Consider the following 13,991-nt stretch of genomic DNA (forward strand, 5'->3'; position numbering starts at 1 on the left):
ATACCAGGTCAATGCGTGGAGTGGACAGAGCAAGCTCTATTTCCATCTCCCTGTTCTAAAAATCCATTTAATATATGGTCCCCAGATAGGGGACGTATCAGATATTAAACTGATAAGAACAGATACTACACTTGATCTTAGCCAAAAGGCCGAGAAGCGATAACCCGAACGGGCCGCGCGTTGCCCGAGCCTGCCCGATACTGCTGTTCAGCCCTTGCAGCGATTCAGCCTACTTCTAGGCAATTCCATGGGGCCCTGCAGGCTCACACACTCACAGCTACACGGGAGGTGAATAAAGGCCGGAGAGGAAGCCAGACAGGATTTGCTTCTTTTGCTTGCACCACAATGCAGTGCTGAAAGAGGAGGAATCTACATAAAAACGCCTTCCTGGCAACGCCCAAATGCCCTGCTGCCATGCAGATAAACACTGGCAGCGGCAGCAAGTGCATGCCCACAGCCACCCCTTGTTCCTTCACACCTTGTATCAGCTGTAATCCAGTCCAGTCCAGTGCTGCCTGCTGAGCAGCACTGACCAACACTGCCTGGGCCCAGGCTTTTATCTCTGAGGCCCCATTATGATGTCAGAAAGCTGGCTCTGGAATCCTGAGGGCTCCACTATGACACGTGCAAAGTTCCGTCTGAACTTTATATAAGACGGTGAGGCTCAGTCAGTCACTCAGTGTTGCCTGAGAGGGCAACACTGCAACAGCCGGCCGCCAGGCTGTCTTTTTTTTGCACAGCTAGTTGCCTCCAGGAGGCCACAAGAGGGAGACAAGGGACTGCAAAATGGAAAATAGGCATCCACCAACTTTACAGACAACTTCTCCTTGCTCCTACAACCTCTATCCTTGCACAGTTTGTTATTCTTCTAGGTAACATAGTAACAAATCCAAATTGCTGCTCTCTTTGTAGGCAAGCAAGGCTTTGTTGCAACTGCAATTCTTACTTCTTCTTGAAATGTAGGGACGACAGTACATTCCATCACATCCATCTAGTGTACACAGGTAGGTCCATTGTGGCGGGCAGGCGAGCGGGCGGGCTGCTTTATTGGCTGTTTGCTGTTCCCCTACTCCACTCCACTATTTGACTGTTGTGCTGCATCAATCAATCAATCAATCAATCAATCAATCAATCAATCAATCAGTGGCTGGCTCAGGTGCAGCTCTTTAACTTACCTAAAAGGGAGGGCGGAGAGAAGACAAGGAAGGTGAATGAGGTGTTCCAATGTGAAATGCCGGAAACACAGAAACACAGACGACACACAACAAGAGGTGGCAATCTATTCATTAATTGCATTTAATCAATGAGCTCATTATCACTCATGCATTGTCCAACAGGTGTTGAAATAATGGGATTAAAAGGGGAGATCCCTTCAGAAAGACAGAAACAATAGCAAAGACAAAAAACACTTTTGGAATCTGCTTTTAGTCAACACATAAGGAAAGGGTGCACCGGTCCTGGAAATACTGCAATACCAGGTCAATGCGTGGAGTGGACAGAGCAAGCTCTACTTCCATCTCCCTGTTCTAAAAATCCATTTAATATATGGTCCCCAGATAGGGGACGTATCAGATATTAAACTGATAAGAACAGATACTACACTTGATCTTAGCCAAAAGGCCGAGAAGCGATAACCCGAACGGGCCGCGCGTTGCCCGAGCCTGCCCGATACTGCTGTTCAGCCCTTGCAGCGATTCAGCCTACTTCTAGGCAATTCCATGGGGCCCTGCAGGCTCACACACTCACAGCTACACGGGAGGTGAATAAAGGCCGGAGAGGAAGCCAGACAGGATTTGCTTCTTTTGCTTGCACCACAATGCAGTGCTGAAAGAGGAGGAATCTACATAAAAACGCCTTCCTGGCAACGCCCAAATGCCCTGCTGCCATGCAGATAAACACTGGCAGCGGCAGCAAGTGCATGCCCACAGCCACCCCTTGTTCCTTCTCACCTTGTATCAGCTGTAATCCAGTCCAGTCCAGTGCTGCCTGCTGAGCAGCACTGACCAACACTGCCTGGGCCCAGGCTTTTATCTCTGAGGCCCCATTATGATGTCAGAAAGCTGGCTCTGGAATCCTGAGGGCTCCACTATGACACGTGCAAAGTTCCGTCTGAACTTTATATAAGACGGTGAGGCTCAGTCAGTCACTCAGTGTTGCCTGAGAGGGCAACACTGCAACAGCCGGCCGCCAGGCTGTCTTTTTTTTGCACAGCTAGTTGCCTCCAGGAGGCCACAAGAGGGAGACAAGGGACTGCAAAATGGAAAATAGGCATCCACCAACTTTACAGACAACTTCTCCTTGCTCCTACAACCTCCATCCTTGCACAGTTTGTTATTCTTCTAGGTAACATAGTAACAAATCCAAATTGCTGCTCTCTTTGTAGGCAAGCAAGGCTTTGTTGCAACTGCAATTCTTACTTCTTCTTGAAATGTAGGGACGACAGTACATTCCATCACATCCATCTAGTGTACACAGGTAGGTCCATTGTGGCGGGCAGGCGAGCGGGCGGGCTGCTTTATTGGCTGTTTGCTGTTCCCCTACTCCACTCCACTATTTGACTGTTGTGCTGCATCAATCAATCAATCAATCAATCAATCAATCAATCAATCAATCAATCAATCAATCAATCAATCAGTGGCTGGCTCAGGTGCAGCTCTTTAACTTACCTAAAAGGGAGGGCGGAGAGAAGACAAGGAAGGTGAATGAGGTGTTCCAATGTGAAATGCCGGAAACACAGAAACACAGACGACACACAACAAGAGGTGGCAATCTATTCATTAATTGCATTTAATCAATGAGCTCATTATCACTCATGCATTGTCCAACAGGTGTTGAAATAATGGGATTAAAAGGGGAGATCCCTTCAGAAAGACAGAAACAATAGTAAAGACAAAAAACACTTTTGGAATCTGCTTTTAGTCAACACATAAGGAAAGGGTGCACCGGTCCTGGAAATACTGCAATACCAGGTCAATGCGTGGAGTGGACAGAGCAAGCTCTATTTCCATCTCCCTGTTCTAAAAATCCATTTAATATATGGTCCCCAGATAGGGGACGTATCAGATATTAAACTGATAAGAACAGATACTACACTTGATCTTAGCCAAAAGGCCGAGAAGCGATAACCCGAACGGGCCGCGCGTTGCCCGAGCCTGCCCGATACTGCTGTTCAGCCCTTGCAGCGATTCAGCCTACTTCTAGGCAATTCCATGGGGCCCTGCAGGCTCACACACTCACAGCTACACGGGAGGTGAATAAAGGCCGGAGAGGAAGCCAGACAGGATTTGCTTCTTTTGCTTGCACCACAATGCAGTGCTGAAAGAGGAGGAATCTACATAAAAACGCCTTCCTGGCAACGCCCAAATGCCCTGCTGCCATGCAGATAAACACTGGCAGCGGCAGCAAGTGCATGCCCACAGCCACCCCTTGTTCCTTCACACCTTGTATCAGCTGTAATCCAGTCCAGTCCAGTGCTGCCTGCTGAGCAGCACTGACCAACACTGCCTGGGCCCAGGCTTTTATCTCTGAGGCCCCATTATGATGTCAGAAAGCTGGCTCTGGAATCCTGAGGGCTCCACTATGACACGTGCAAAGTTCCGTCTGAACTTTATATAAGACGGTGAGGCTCAGTCAGTCACTCAGTGTTGCCTGAGAGGGCAACACTGCAACAGCCGGCCGCCAGGCTGTCTTTTTTTTTGCACAGCTAGTTGCCTCCAGGAGGCCACAAGAGGGAGACAAGGGACTGCAAAATGGAAAATAGGCATCCACCAACTTTACAGACAACTTCTCCTTGCTCCTACAACCTCCATCCTTGCACAGTTTGTTATTCTTCTAGGTAACATAGTAACAAATCCAAATTGCTGCTCTCTTTGTAGGCAAGCAAGGCTTTGTTGCAACTGCAATTCTTACTTCTTCTTGAAATGTAGGGACGACAGTACATTCCATCACATCCATCTAGTGTACACAGGTAGGTCCATTGTGGCGGGCAGGCGAGCGGGCGGGCTGCTTTATTGGCTGTTTGCTGTTCCCCTACTCCACTCCACTATTTGACTGTTGTGCTGCATCAATCAATCAATCAATCAATCAATCAATCAATCAGTGGCTGGCTCAGGTGCAGCTCTTTAACTTACCTAAAAGGGAGGGCGGAGAGAAGACAAGGAAGGTGAATGAGGTGTTCCAATGTGAAATGCCGGAAACACAGAAACACAGACGACACACAACAAGAGGTGGCAATCTATTCATTAATTGCATTTAATCAATGAGCTCATTATCACTCATGCATTGTCCAACAGGTGTTGAAATAATGGGATTAAAAGGGGAGATCCCTTCAGAAAGACAGAAACAATAGCAAAGACAAAAAACACTTTTGGAATCTGCTTTTAGTCAACACATAAGGAAAGGGTGCACCGGTCCTGGAAATACTGCAATACCAGGTCAATGCGTGGAGTGGACAGAGCAAGCTCTATTTCCATCTCCCTGTTCTAAAAATCCATTTAATATATGGTCCCCAGATAGGGGACGTATCAGATATTAAACTGATAAGAACAGATACTACACTTGATCTTAGCCAAAAGGCCGAGAAGCGATAACCCGAACGGGCCGCGCGTTGCCCGAGCCTGCCCGATACTGCTGTTCAGCCCTTGCAGCGATTCAGCCTACTTCTAGGCAATTCCATGGGGCCCTGCAGGCTCACACACTCACAGCTACACGGGAGGTGAATAAAGGCCGGAGAGGAAGCCAGACAGGATTTGCTTCTTTTGCTTGCACCACAATGCAGTGCTGAAAGAGGAGGAATCTACATAAAAACGCCTTCCTGGCAACGCCCAAATGCCCTGCTGCCATGCAGATAAACACTGGCAGCGGCAGCAAGTGCATGCCCACAGCCACCCCTTGTTCCTTCACACCTTGTATCAGCTGTAATCCAGTCCAGTCCAGTGCTGCCTGCTGAGCAGCACTGACCAACACTGCCTGGGCCCAGGCTTTTATCTCTGAGGCCCCATTATGATGTCAGAAAGCTGGCTCTGGAATCCTGAGGGCTCCACTATGACACGTGCAAAGTTCCGTCTGAACTTTATATAAGACGGTGAGGCTCAGTCAGTCACTCAGTGTTGCCTGAGAGGGCAACACTGCAACAGCCGGCCGCCAGGCTGTCTTTTTTTTGCACAGCTAGTTGCCTCCAGGAGGCCACAAGAGGGAGACAAGGGACTGCAAAATGGAAAATAGGCATCCACCAACTTTACAGACAACTTCTCCTTGCTCCTACAACCTCCATCCTTGCACAGTTTGTTATTCTTCTAGGTAACATAGTAACAAATCCAAATTGCTGCTCTCTTTGTAGGCAAGCAAGGCTTTGTTGCAACTGCAATTCTTACTTCTTCTTGAAATGTAGGGACGACAGTACATTCCATCACATCCATCTAGTGTACACAGGTAGGTCCATTGTGGCGGGCAGGCGAGCGGGCGGGCTGCTTTATTGGCTGTTTGCTGTTCCCCTACTCCACTCCACTATTTGACTGTTGTGCTGCATCAATCAATCAATCAATCAATCAATCAATCAATCAATCAATCAATCAGTGGCTGGCTCAGGTGCAGCTCTTTAACTTACCTAAAAGGGAGGGCGGAGAGAAGACAAGGAAGGTGAATGAGGTGTTCCAATGTGAAATGCCGGAAACACAGAAACACAGACGACACACAACAAGAGGTGGCAATCTATTCATTAATTGCATTTAATCAATGAGCTCATTATCACTCATGCATTGTCCAACAGGTGTTGAAATAATGGGATTAAAAGGGGAGATCCCTTCAGAAAGACAGAAACAATAGTAAAGACAAAAAACACTTTTGGAATCTGCTTTTAGTCAACACATAAGGAAAGGGTGCACCGGTCCTGGAAATACTGCAATACCAGGTCAATGCGTGGAGTGGACAGAGCAAGCTCTATTTCCATCTCCCTGTTCTAAAAATCCATTTAATATATGGTCCCCAGATAGGGGACGTATCAGATATTAAACTGATAAGAACAGATACTACACTTGATCTTAGCCAAAAGGCCGAGAAGCGATAACCCGAACGGGCCGCGCGTTGCCCGAGCCTGCCCGATACTGCTGTTCAGCCCTTGCAGCGATTCAGCCTACTTCTAGGCAATTCCATGGGGCCCTGCAGGCTCACACACTCACAGCTACACGGGAGGTGAATAAAGGCCGGAGAGGAAGCCAGACAGGATTTGCTTCTTTTGCTTGCACCACAATGCAGTGCTGAAAGAGGAGGAATCTACATAAAAACGCCTTCCTGGCAACGCCCAAATGCCCTGCTGCCATGCAGATAAACACTGGCAGCGGCAGCAAGTGCATGCCCACAGCCACCCCTTGTTCCTTCACACCTTGTATCAGCTGTAATCCAGTCCAGTCCAGTGCTGCCTGCTGAGCAGCACTGACCAACACTGCCTGGGCCCAGGCTTTTATCTCTGAGGCCCCATTATGATGTCAGAAAGCTGGCTCTGGAATCCTGAGGGCTCCACTATGACACGTGCAAAGTTCCGTCTGAACTTTATATAAGACGGTGAGGCTCAGTCAGTCACTCAGTGTTGCCTGAGAGGGCAACACTGCAACAGCCGGCCGCCAGGCTGTCTTTTTTTTGCACAGCTAGTTGCCTCCAGGAGGCCACAAGAGGGAGACAAGGGACTGCAAAATGGAAAATAGGCATCCACCAACTTTACAGACAACTTCTCCTTGCTCCTACAACCTCCATCCTTGCACAGTTTGTTATTCTTCTAGGTAACATAGTAACAAATCCAAATTGCTGCTCTCTTTGTAGGCAAGCAAGGCTTTGTTGCAACTGCAATTCTTACTTCTTCTTGAAATGTAGGGACGACAGTACATTCCATCACATCCATCTAGTGTACACAGGTAGGTCCATTGTGGCGGGCAGGCGAGCGGGCGGTCTGCTTTATTGGCTGTTTGCTGTTCCCCTACTCCACTCCACTATTTGACTGTTGTGCTGCATCAATCAATCAATCAATCAATCAATCAATCAATCAATCAATCAGTGGCTGGCTCAGGTGCAGCTCTTTAACTTACCTAAAAGGGAGGGCGGAGAGAAGACAAGGAAGGTGAATGAGGTGTTCCAATGTGAAATGCCGGAAACACAGAAACACAGACGACACACAACAAGAGGTGGCAATCTATTCATTAATTGCATTTAATCAATGAGCTCATTATCACTCATGCATTGTCCAACAGGTGTTGAAATAATGGGATTAAAAGGGGAGATCCCTTCAGAAAGACAGAAACAATAGCAAAGACAAAAAACACTTTTGGAATCTGCTTTTAGTCAACACATAAGGAAAGGGTGCACCGGTCCTGGAAATACTGCAATACCAGGTCAATGCGTGGAGTGGACAGAGCAAGCTCTATTTCCATCTCCCTGTTCTAAAAATCCATTTAATATATGGTCCCCAGATAGGGGACGTATCAGATATTAAACTGATAAGAACAGATACTACACTTGATCTTAGCCAAAAGGCCGAGAAGCGATAACCCGAACGGGCCGCGCGTTGCCCGAGCCTGCCCGATACTGCTGTTCAGCCCTTGCAGCGATTCAGCCTACTTCTAGGCAATTCCATGGGGCCCTGCAGGCTCACACACTCACAGCTACACGGGAGGTGAATAAAGGCCGGAGAGGAAGCCAGACAGGATTTGCTTCTTTTGCTTGCACCACAATGCAGTGCTGAAAGAGGAGGAATCTACATAAAAACGCCTTCCTGGCAACGCCCAAATGCCCTGCTGCCATGCAGATAAACACTGGCAGCGGCAGCAAGTGCATGCCCACAGCCACCCCTTGTTCCTTCACACCTTGTATCAGCTGTAATCCAGTCCAGTCCAGTGCTGCCTGCTGAGCAGCACTGACCAACACTGCCTGGGCCCAGGCTTTTATCTCTGAGGCCCCATTATGATGTCAGAAAGCTGGCTCTGGAATCCTGAGGGCTCCACTATGACACGTGCAAAGTTCCGTCTGAACTTTATATAAGACGGTGAGGCTCAGTCAGTCACTCAGTGTTGCCTGAGAGGGCAACACTGCAACAGCCGGCCGCCAGGCTGTCTTTTTTTTGCACAGCTAGTTGCCTCCAGGAGGCCACAAGAGGGAGACAAGGGACTGCAAAATGGAAAATAGGCATCCACCAACTTTACAGACAACTTCTCCTTGCTCCTACAACCTCCATCCTTGCACAGTTTGTTATTCTTCTAGGTAACATAGTAACAAATCCAAATTGCTGCTCTCTTTGTAGGCAAGCAAGGCTTTGTTGCAACTGCAATTCTTACTTCTTCTTGAAATGTAGGGACGACAGTACATTCCATCACATCCATCTAGTGTACACAGGTAGGTCCATTGTGGCGGGCAGGCGAGCGGGCGGGCTGCTTTATTGGCTGTTTGCTGTTCCCCTACTCCACTCCACTATTTGACTGTTGTGCTGCATCAATCAATCAATCAATCAATCAATCAATCAATCAATCAATCAATCAATCAATCAGTGGCTGGCTCAGGTGCAGCTCTTTAACTTACCTAAAAGGGAGGGCGGAGAGAAGACAAGGAAGGTGAATGAGGTGTTCCAATGTGAAATGCCGGAAACACAGAAACACAGACGACACACAACAAGAGGTGGCAATCTATTCATTAATTGCATTTAATCAATGAGCTCATTATCACTCATGCATTGTCCAACAGGTGTTGAAATAATGGGATTAAAAGGGGAGATCCCTTCAGAAAGACAGAAACAATAGCAAAGACAAAAAACACTTTTGGAATCTGCTTTTAGTCAACACATAAGGAAAGGGTGCACCGGTCCTGGAAATACTGCAATACCAGGTCAATGCGTGGAGTGGACAGAGCAAGCTCTATTTCCATCTCCCTGTTCTAAAAATCCATTTAATATATGGTCCCCAGATAGGGGACGTATCAGATATTAAACTGATAAGAACAGATACTACACTTGATCTTAGCCAAAAGGCCGAGAAGCGATAACCCGAACGGGCCGCGCGTTGCCCGAGCCTGCCCGATACTGCTGTTCAGCCCTTGCAGCGATTCAGCCTACTTCTAGGCAATTCCATGGGGCCCTGCAGGCTCACACACTCACAGCTACACGGGAGGTGAATAAAGGCCGGAGAGGAAGCCAGACAGGATTTGCTTCTTTTGCTTGCACCACAATGCAGTGCTGAAAGAGGAGGAATCTACATAAAAACGCCTTCCTGGCAACGCCCAAATGCCCTGCTGCCATGCAGATAAACACTGGCAGCGGCAGCAAGTGCATGCCCACAGCCACCCCTTGTTCCTTCACACCTTGTATCAGCTGTAATCCAGTCCAGTCCAGTGCTGCCTGCTGAGCAGCACTGACCAACACTGCCTGGGCCCAGGCTTTTATCTCTGAGGCCCCATTATGATGTCAGAAAGCTGGCTCTGGAATCCTGAGGGCTCCACTATGACACGTGCAAAGTTCCGTCTGAACTTTATATAAGACGGTGAGGCTCAGTCAGTCACTCAGTGTTGCCTGAGAGGGCAACACTGCAACAGCCGGCCGCCAGGCTGTCTTTTTTTTGCACAGCTAGTTGCCTCCAGGAGGCCACAAGAGGGAGACAAGGGACTGCAAAATGGAAAATAGGCATCCACCAACTTTACAGACAACTTCTCCTTGCTCCTACAACCTCCATCCTTGCACAGTTTGTTATTCTTCTAGGTAACATAGTAACAAATCCAAATTGCTGCTCTCTTTGTAGGCAAGCAAGGCTTTGTTGCAACTGCAATTCTTACTTCTTCTTGAAATGTAGGGACGACAGTACATTCCATCACATCCATCTAGTGTACACAGGTAGGTCCATTGTGGCGGGCAGGCGAGCGGGCGGGCTGCTTTATTGGCTGTTTGCTGTTCCCCTACTCCACTCCACTATTTGACTGTTGTGCTGCATCAATCAATCAATCAATCAATCAATCAATCAATCAATCAATCAATCAATCAATCAGTGGCTGGCTCAGGTGCAGCTCTTTAACTTACCTAAAAGGGAGGGCGGAGAGAAGACAAGGAAGGTGAATGAGGTGTTCCAATGTGAAATGCCGGAAACACAGAAACACAGACGACACACAACAAGAGGTGGCAATCTATTCATTAATTGCATTTAATCAATTAGCTCATTATCACTCATGCATTGTCCAACAGGTGTTGAAATAATGGGATTAAAAGGGGAGATCCCTTCAGAAAGACAGAAACAATAGCAAAGACAAAAAACACTTTTGGAATCTGCTTTTAGTCAACACATAAGGAAAGGGTGCACCGGTCCTGGAAATACTGCAATACCAGGTCAATGCGTGGAGTGGACAGAGCAAGCTCTATTTCCATCTCCCTGTTCTAAAAATCCATTTAATATATGGTCCCCAGATAGGGGACGTATCAGATATTAAACTGATAAGAACAGATACTACACTTGATCTTAGCCAAAAGGCCGAGAAGCGATAACCCGAACGGGCCGCGCGTTGCCCGAGCCTGCCCGATACTGCTGTTCAGCCCTTGCAGCGATTCAGCCTACTTCTAGGCAATTCCATGGGGCCCTGCAGGCTCACACACTCACAGCTACACGGGAGGTGAATAAAGGCCGGAGAGGAAGCCAGACAGGATTTGCTTCTTTTGCTTGCACCACAATGCAGTGCTGAAAGAGGAGGAATCTACATAAAAACGCCTTCCTGGCAACGCCCAAATTCCCTGCTGCCATGCAGATAAACACTGGCAGCGGCAGCAAGTGCATGCCCACAGCCACCCCTTGTTCCTTCACACCTTGTATCAGCTGTAATCCAGTCCAGTCCAGTGCTGCCTGCTGAGCAGCACTGACCAACACTGCCTGGGCCCAGGCTTTTATCTCTGAGGCCCCATTATGATGTCAGAAAGCTGGCTCTGGAATCCTGAGGGCTCCACTATGACACGTGCAAAGTTCCGTCTGAACTTTATATAAGACGGTGAGGCTCAGTCAGTCACTCAGTGTTGCCTGAGAGGGCAACACTGCAACAGCCGGCCGCCAGGCTGTCTTTTTTTTGCACAGCTAGTTGCCTCCAGGAGGCCACAAGAGGGAGACAAGGGACTGCAAAATGGAAAATAGGCATCCACCAACTTTACAGACAACTTCTCCTTGCTCCTACAACCTCCATCCTTGCACAGTTTGTTATTCTTCTAGGTAACATAGTAACAAATCCAAATTGCTGCTCTCTTTGTAGGCAAGCAAGGCTTTGTTGCAACTGCAATTCTTACTTCTTCTTGAAATGTAGGGACGACAGTACATTCCATCACATCCATCTAGTGTACACAGGTAGGTCCATTGTGGCGGGCAGGCGAGCGGGCGGGCTGCTTTATTGGCTGTTTGCTGTTCCCCTACTCCACTCCACTATTTGACTGTTGTGCTGCATCAATCAATCAATCAATCAATCAATCAATCAATCAATCAATCAATCAGTGGCTGGCTCAGGTGCAGCTCTTTAACTTACCTAAAAGGGAGGGCGGAGAGAAGACAAGGAAGGTGAATGAGGTGTTCCAATGTGAAATGCCGGAAACACAGAAACACAGACGACACACAACAAGAGGTGGCAATCTATTCATTAATTGCATTTAATCAATGAGCTCATTATCACTCATGCATTGTCCAACAGGTGTTGAAATAATGGGATTAAAAGGGGAGATCCCTTCAGAAAGACAGAAACAATAGCAAAGACAAAAAACACTTTTGGAATCTGCTTTTAGTCAACACATAAGGAAAGGGTGCACCGGTCCTGGAAATACTGCAATACCAGGTCAATGCGTGGAGTGGACAGAGCAAGCTCTATTTCCATCTCCCTGTTCTAAAAATCCATTTAATATATGGTCCCCAGATAGGGGACGTATCAGATATTAAACTGATAAGAACAGATACTACACTTGATCTTAGCCAAAAGGCCGAGAAGCGATAACCCGAACGGGCCGCGCGTTGCCCGAGCCTGCCCGATACTGCTGTTCAGCCCTTGCAGCGATTCAGCCTACTTCTAGGCAATTCCATGGGGCCCTGCAGGCTCACACACTCACAGCTACACGGGAGGTGAATAAAGGCCGGAGAGGAAGCCAGACAGGATTTGCTTCTTTTGCTTGCACCACAATGCAGTGCTGAAAGAGGAGGAATCTACATAAAAACGCCTTCCTGGCAACGCCCAAATGCCCTGCTGCCATGCAGATAAACACTGGCAGCGGCAGCAAGTGCATGCCCACAGCCACCCCTTGTTCCTTCACACCTTGTATCAGCTGTAATCCAGTCCAGTCCAGTGCTGCCTGCTGAGCAGCACTGACCAACACTGCCTGGGCCCAGGCTTTTATCTCTGAGGCCCCATTATGATGTCAGAAAGCTGGCTCTGGAATCCTGAGGGCTCCACTATGACACGTGCAAAGTTCCGTCTGAACTTTATATAAGACGGTGAGGCTCAGTCAGTCACTCAGTGTTGCCTGAGAGGGCAACACTGCAACAGCCGGCCGCCAGGCTGTCTTTTTTTTGCACAGCTAGTTGCCTCCAGGAGGCCACAAGAGGGAGACAAGGGACTGCAAAATGGAAAATAGGCATCCACCAACTTTACAGACAACTTCTCCTTGCTCCTACAACCTCCATCCTTGCACAGTTTGTTATTCTTCTAGGTAACATAGTAACAAATCCAAATTGCTGCTCTCTTTGTAGGCAAGCAAGGCTTTGTTGCAACTGCAATTCTTACTTCTTCTTGAAATGTAGGGACGACAGTACATTCCATCACATCCATCTAGTGTACACAGGTAGGTCCATTGTGGCGGGCAGGCGAGCGGGCGGGCTGCTTTATTGGCTGTTTGCTGTTCCCCTACTCCACTCCACTATTTGACTGTTGTGCTGCATCAATCAATCAATCAATCAATCAATCAATCAATCAATCAGTGGCTGGCTCAGGTGCAGCTCTTTAACTTACCTAAAAGGGAGGGCGGAGAGAAGACAAGGAAGGTGAATGAGGTGTTCCAATGTGAAATGCCGGAAACACAGAAACACAGACGACACACAACAAGAGGTGGCAATCTATTCATTAATTGCATTTAATCAATGAGCTCATTATCACTCATGCATTGTCCAACAGGTGTTGAAATAATGGGATAAAAAGGGGAGATCCCTTCAGAAAGACAGAAACAATAGCAAAGACAAAAAACACTTTTGGAATCTGCTTTTAGTCAACACATAAGGAAAGGGTGCACCGGTCCTGGAAATACTGCAATACCAGGTCAATGCGTGGAGTGGACAGAGCAAGCTCTATTTCCATCTCCCTGTTCTAAAAATCCATTTAATATATGGTCCCCAGATAGGGGACGTATCAGATATTAAACTGATAAGAACAGATACTACACTTGATCTTAGCCAAAAGGCCGAGAAGCGATAACCCGAACGGGCCGCGCGTTGCCCGAGCCTGCCCGATACTGCTGTTCAGCCCTTGCAGCGATTCAGCCTACTTCTAGGCAATTCCATGGGGCCCTGCAGGCTCACACACTCACAGCTACACGGGAGGTGAATAAAGGCCGGAGAGGAAGCCAGACAGGATTTGCTTCTTTTGCTTGCACCACAATGCAGTGCTGAAAGAGGAGGAATCTACATAAAAACGCCTTCCTGGCAACGCCCAAATGCCCTGCTGCCATGCAGATAAACACTGGCAGCGGCAGCAAGTGCATGCCCACAGCCACCCCTTGTTCCTTCACACCTTGTATCAGCTGTAATCCAGTCCAGTCCAGTGCTGCCTGCTGAGCAGCACTGACCAACACTGCCTGGGCCCAGGCTTTTATCTCTGAGGCCCCATTATGATGTCAGAAAGCTGGCTCTGGAATCCTGAGGGCTCCACTATGACACGTGCAAAGTTCCGTCTGAACTTTATATAAGACGGTGAGGCTCAGTCAGTCACTCAGTGTTGCCTGAGAGGGCAACACTGCAACAGCC

The 13,991-nt window shown here is 48.0% G+C and overlaps 9 non-coding genes and 1 pseudogene across 9 annotated transcripts; all 10 read right to left on the reverse strand.

Moving 5' to 3' along the window:
* Positions 1–161, reverse strand: LOC142701541 (U2 spliceosomal RNA; annotated as a pseudogene; the record flags this gene model as incomplete).
* A 1,280-nt stretch (positions 162–1,441) lies between these two features.
* Positions 1,442–1,632, reverse strand: LOC142701535 (U2 spliceosomal RNA). The gene has a single exon (XR_012866887.1). It is a non-coding gene; the product is annotated as a U2 spliceosomal RNA (small nuclear RNA).
* A 1,300-nt stretch (positions 1,633–2,932) lies between these two features.
* LOC142701498 (U2 spliceosomal RNA) lies at positions 2,933–3,123 on the reverse strand. Its single transcript, XR_012866853.1, has one exon. It is a non-coding gene; the product is annotated as a U2 spliceosomal RNA (small nuclear RNA).
* Positions 3,124–4,396: 1,273 nt separating this feature from the next.
* LOC142701510 (U2 spliceosomal RNA) lies at positions 4,397–4,587 on the reverse strand. Its single transcript, XR_012866864.1, has one exon. It is a non-coding gene; the product is annotated as a U2 spliceosomal RNA (small nuclear RNA).
* Positions 4,588–5,871: 1,284 nt separating this feature from the next.
* Positions 5,872–6,062, reverse strand: LOC142701522 (U2 spliceosomal RNA). The gene has a single exon (XR_012866875.1). It is a non-coding gene; the product is annotated as a U2 spliceosomal RNA (small nuclear RNA).
* Positions 6,063–7,342: 1,280 nt separating this feature from the next.
* LOC142701534 (U2 spliceosomal RNA) lies at positions 7,343–7,533 on the reverse strand. The gene has a single exon (XR_012866886.1). It is a non-coding gene; the product is annotated as a U2 spliceosomal RNA (small nuclear RNA).
* A 1,292-nt stretch (positions 7,534–8,825) lies between these two features.
* LOC142701542 (U2 spliceosomal RNA) lies at positions 8,826–9,016 on the reverse strand. The gene has a single exon (XR_012866892.1). It is a non-coding gene; the product is annotated as a U2 spliceosomal RNA (small nuclear RNA).
* A 1,292-nt stretch (positions 9,017–10,308) lies between these two features.
* On the reverse strand, positions 10,309–10,499 carry LOC142701499 (U2 spliceosomal RNA). The gene has a single exon (XR_012866854.1). It is a non-coding gene; the product is annotated as a U2 spliceosomal RNA (small nuclear RNA).
* Positions 10,500–11,783: 1,284 nt separating this feature from the next.
* On the reverse strand, positions 11,784–11,974 carry LOC142701500 (U2 spliceosomal RNA). Its single transcript, XR_012866855.1, has one exon. It is a non-coding gene; the product is annotated as a U2 spliceosomal RNA (small nuclear RNA).
* Positions 11,975–13,250: 1,276 nt separating this feature from the next.
* On the reverse strand, positions 13,251–13,441 carry LOC142701501 (U2 spliceosomal RNA). Its single transcript, XR_012866856.1, has one exon. It is a non-coding gene; the product is annotated as a U2 spliceosomal RNA (small nuclear RNA).
* Positions 13,442–13,991: the final 550 nt, after the last annotated feature.

This window comes from Rhinoderma darwinii, unplaced genomic scaffold (assembly GCF_050947455.1).
Source record: "Rhinoderma darwinii isolate aRhiDar2 unplaced genomic scaffold, aRhiDar2.hap1 Scaffold_2109, whole genome shotgun sequence".
Classification (NCBI taxonomy): Eukaryota; Metazoa; Chordata; class Amphibia; order Anura; family Rhinodermatidae; genus Rhinoderma; species Rhinoderma darwinii.